Source organism: Schistocerca piceifrons, unplaced genomic scaffold (assembly GCF_021461385.2).
Source record: "Schistocerca piceifrons isolate TAMUIC-IGC-003096 unplaced genomic scaffold, iqSchPice1.1 HiC_scaffold_2025, whole genome shotgun sequence".
Taxonomy (NCBI): Eukaryota; Metazoa; Arthropoda; class Insecta; order Orthoptera; family Acrididae; genus Schistocerca; species Schistocerca piceifrons.
Genome location: NW_025727929.1, coordinates 15,001 through 20,000, shown reverse-complemented (window position 1 = coordinate 20,000; position 5,000 = coordinate 15,001). Strand labels below are relative to the sequence as shown.

Sequence of the window (5,000 nt, the reverse complement as noted above, 5' to 3'; positions counted from 1 at the left end):
ATCTCCAGTGGCTCTGCCGCACGAAGCCGTGGACCGGCAATGACGCCACCCGCACCCGTTCGTACACCACCCCAACCGCCAAACTCGCACCTCCAGCGGATGAACGGCGGACGTTTCCCGCACTCGTAAAGTGCAATCCACCCCTATAACTTGCGTTTCATGAAGAGTTATTTCCAATATGCGACATTCCCGCTGTCCGTATACATGAGCCGCGACCTGTACCACTTACGAGCGAGAGACGCGATCGCGTTGCTCACTGTACGGCGTCCGATACCGAGCCATCAGCATGTCGGTCCCCATGCGCGTTGCACTCGCACTCGCAGTCGCAAAAACGTGGGGCAAATATATTACGCGGAAGAGTTATAACAGACCGAGCCCCACTGCATGGGGGGAGTCTTTGTCACTAATGTACACAGATGGAACATTTTGGACTGGAACCAGATTACCCGTACACACGGCGCTGATTAGTAATCAATGCAGAGCCATCAAACTACAGCAAATATACACAACTGTCCGTATACATGCTGAAAGAGTCTGCCCAAAATGGGAACCACACGTCAGCCAGACACTCTGATCACGCACCACTCTCTGCTTCTAACAGGCGCACATACAATATGTAAGCACCAGCATGGAACAACATCCAGTGCATCTTCTCCGCCACATTACACAATCCACACTATCACAACCAGACCAGGAGGTCCGTGCGGAAAATACAATATCCCAGCCTTTCGACATCCACCATTGCGCAGACCAGGCACCAACACCCACACATGTCCTATACAACGGTGCACCCAACATCACAATAGTACCTCCTGTCACAGCGCACAAACAATGACATGAGTCAAAGACACAGGTCTCACACAAGCATAGAATTGGAGCGCCGCCTCTAATAAGCCAAAGGTGCATCCTGACGTGACAAATCTGATCATGTCACAAGCATTCACTTACTATAATCACTATCAACGAACCTGCCGCCCCCGCCCCCCCCCCCCCCCTACACCTTTCCGTACAACAACGTGTAACCTAACCTAACCTAACCTAACCTATGTTGTACCTTAACCTAACCTATGTTGTACCTTAACCTAACCTATGTTGTACCTTAACCTAACCTATGTTGTACCTTAACCTAACCTATGTTGTACCTTAACCTAACCTATGTTGTACCTTAACCTAACCCATGTTGTACCTTAACCTAACCCATGTTGTACCTTAACCTAACCCATGTTGTACCTTAACCTAACCCATGTTGTACCTTAACCTAACCCATGTTGTACCTTAACCTAACCCATGTTGTGCCTCAACCTAACCCATGTTGTGCCTCAACCTAACCCATGTTGTGCCTCAACCTAACCCATGTTGTGCCTTAACCTAACCCATGTTGTGCCTCAACCTAACCCATGTTGTGCCTTAACCTAACCCATGTTGTGCCTTAACCTAACCCATGTTGTGCCTTAACCTAACCCATGTTGTGCCTTAACCTAACCCATGTTGTGCCTTAACCTAACCCATGTTGTGCCTTAACCTAACCCATGTTGTGCCTTAACCTAACCCATGTTGTGCCTTAACCTAACCCATGTTGTCGCCTTAACGTAACCCACGTTGTCGCCTAAACCTGCTCTGTAATTGTTATACGACTCGTTCAATTACTGTAGTGTTGCCCACCCGCAACCCTCGCAATATAGTTCGCTACTCGCACTGCCCGCACCCCTGTGTATCGCTTCATGTTAAACACCTTGCAAGTCTTGCTCACTTTCCACATGCTCCTGCTGTACACTGTAATGTGGATGGCAGCAGGACGTACATGCCGCCCCTCCCCACGTCCCCACCTTGCCCCCTGCCTTCGCAAGCTGGTTGGTGAGAAGTTTGCATGTTCAATGCCCTTCGCATGCGACGTACTCAGGCTACGTTGTGGTGCGGCCTGTGTCAACTGTCCGCTGATGTCGTACGCGTGAACCACAATCTGTACTGCACATTCGTCCTTATGTACTGAATGATACATCGTGGCACATGTGTGACCGCACAACGACTGCGCCCAAAAACGGCGGACCATACAGTGCAAATATTGTGCACGCAGCTACGTGTCGTCTCCCTATGAGAGCTGGATTGCAGTGTGGTACGCCATAGAGACGTGTGGGAGGAACGGACGCCGTGGATGGCGATCAGCATGAGCTGTCTGTTGATGTATTCGGACCTAGTCGTCTCTCCTCACACACCGTGATGGCATGGTGCACCGCGTTCCATATCTGCGACATGCTACAGAGGCCGGTTGACAGTCGTTCGAGCAATGGACATCGCATACGTACGGGGGCCACCTTCCACGTATTGTCTAGGCGTGCACATTTTGTTGCGTGTATGTGGGCAGACGTAGTGTGGCGTGACACCTGACACAGGCATGCAATAATCGTTGAAGTTGCAAATGGCGATGGACGCCTGCGTTTTCTGGTGAAGTTACGCAAATGAACAAATGGTAACCTGTTGTGGTGCGGTTGTTCTCGCTAGGGGTGAATCGGTGATGGCGACGATAGGTTGAGGTACTAACCGGTTGTTCCAGCGATACCCACCATGCCGACGAAACTGAACGGCATCTGGGTGTGAAGCGATACGCGGCGGTGGCTGGGTGGGACCGTCCCCGGCCGGTGAGGGGGCGCCTCCCGGCGTGCTGGCCGCGCGGTGCGTGGGCGCACGCGCTACAGCCGGCTGGTGGGGGCGGCCAGTGGCAGGCGCGCCGGCCGACGGACGCGGCAGGCGTCGCAGCTGCGCGCCGGCGCACCCTGCGCGCGGCGCCGTGCGGCCAAAGTAGGTCCTCGCGGGCCCGGTGCGAAGCGCGGTGGACATCTTCAGTGTGCTGGTCCGATTGAGGACTGTGTGCGTTGAGGATGCGCCGCCGCCCGGCGCTCGGCGCCGCGACGCCGTCTGCTGCTCGGTCGCCCCAGCGGTTCTCGCTGGTGGTTTGTATCGCAGCTGTGCGGATGTGTTGGCGCGTGCGCTGTGCTGGGAGAGTTCGCTTCGGCACCCAAGTGGGGCTTTTGTCCTTCTGTGGCGCTGGCGTTGGAGCTGCCGGTCACCGTAGGTGGCGCGTGTTGTCTCCCGCCGGCAATGCCACGACAGCACGCTCCCGGGCCTCTGTCGGCAGCGGCAAGCTCAGTTGGGAGCACGGGTGGTCGCACCGAAAGCGTCTACTCGCCTAACTCCGGGCGATTGCGCCTCTCTCGAACCCGACCAAGTACTTGGGACGGCGCTGCGCGCCGCCGGGACCTGAGAGGGTTTCGAGGTGTATTGTGCAGGGGAGCTCAGCCTCCTCCTGTTTGCAGAATGATTGAGCGGACGCTTGCGTGTTCGCGCGGGCCCCCGGGACACACTCCCGGGCGGCCGGCTGCTCAGCTCTAGTTGACGCAGCTCCCTGGTTGATCCTGCCAGTAGTCATATGCTTGTCTCAAAGATTAAGCCATGCATGTCTCAGTACAAGCCGCATTAAGGTGAAACCGCGAATGGCTCATTAAATCAGTTATGGTTCCTTAGATCGTACCCACGTTACTTGGATAACTGTGGTAATTCTAGAGCTAATACATGCAAACAGAGTCCCGACCAGAGATGGAAGGGACGCTTTTATTAGATCAAAACCAATCGGTCGGCTCGTCCGGTCCGTTTGCCTTGGTGACTCTGAATAACTTTGGGCTGATCGCACGGTCCTCGTACCGGCGACGCATCTTTCAAATGTCTGCCTTATCAACTGTCGATGGTAGGTTCTGCGCCTACCATGGTTGTAACGGGTAACGGGGAATCAGGGTTCGATTCCGGAGAGGGAGCCTGAGAAACGGCTACCACATCCAAGGAAGGCAGCAGGCGCGCAAATTACCCACTCCCGGCACGGGGAGGTAGTGACGAAAAATAACGATACGGGACTCATCCGAGGCCCCGTAATCGGAATGAGTACACTTTAAATCCTTTAACGAGTATCTATTGGAGGGCAAGTCTGGTGCCAGCAGCCGCGGTAATTCCAGCTCCAATAGCGTATATTAAAGTTGTTGCGGTTAAAAAGCTCGTAGTTGGATTTGTGTCCCACGCTGTTGGTTCACCGCCCGTCGGTGTTTAACTGGCATGTATCGTGGGACGTCCTGCCGGTGGGGCGAGCTGAAGGCGTGCGACCGCCTCGTGCGTGCTCGTGCGTCCCGAGGCGGACCCCGTTGAAATCCTACCAGGGTGCTCTTTATTGAGTGTCTCGGTGGGCCGGCACGTTTACTTTGAACAAATTAGAGTGCTTAAAGCAGGCAAGCCCGCCTGAATACTGTGTGCATGGAATAATGGAATAGGACCTCGGTTCTATTTTGTTGGTTTTCGGAACCCGAGGTAATGATTAATAGGGACAGGCGGGGGCATTCGTATTGCGACGTTAGAGGTGAAATTCTTGGATCGTCGCAAGACGAACAGAAGCGAAAGCATTTGCCAAGTATGTTTTCATTAATCAAGAACGAAAGTTAGAGGTTCGAAGGCGATCAGATACCGCCCTAGTTCTAACCATAAACGATGCCAGCCAGCGATCCGCCGCAGTTCCTCCGATGACTCGGCGGGCAGCCTCCGGGAAACCAAAGCTTTTGGGTTCCGGGGGAAGTATGGTTGCAAAGCTGAAACTTAAAGGAATTGACGGAAGGGCACCACCAGGAGTGGAGCCTGCGGCTTAATTTGACTCAACACGGGAAACCTCACCAGGCCCGGACACCGGAAGGATTGACAGATTGATAGCTCTTTCTTGATTCGGTGGGTGGTGGTGCATGGCCGTTCTTAGTTGGTGGAGCGATTTGTCTGGTTAATTCCGATAACGAACGAGACTCTAGCCTGCTAACTAGTCGCGTGACATCCTTCGTGCTGTCAGCGATTACTTTTCTTCTTAGAGGGACAGGCGGCTTCTAGCCGCACGAGATTGAGCAATAACAGGTCTGTGATGCCCTTAGATGTTCTGGGCCGCACGCGCGCTACACTGAAGGAATCAGCGTGTCTTCCTA

The 5,000-nt window shown here is 54.0% G+C and overlaps 1 non-coding gene across 1 annotated transcript in view; it reads left to right on the top strand.

The window, feature by feature from the left end:
* Nucleotides 1–3,397: 3,397 nt before the first annotated feature.
* The window catches only part of LOC124741886, a 1,909-nt gene continuing 306 nt past the window's right edge, over nt 3,398–5,000 (top strand). Inside the window, exon 1 of the ribosomal RNA XR_007010107.1 lies at nt 3,398–5,000. This exon is cut by the window's right edge and continues 306 nt beyond it. This is a non-coding gene — a ribosomal RNA (small subunit ribosomal RNA).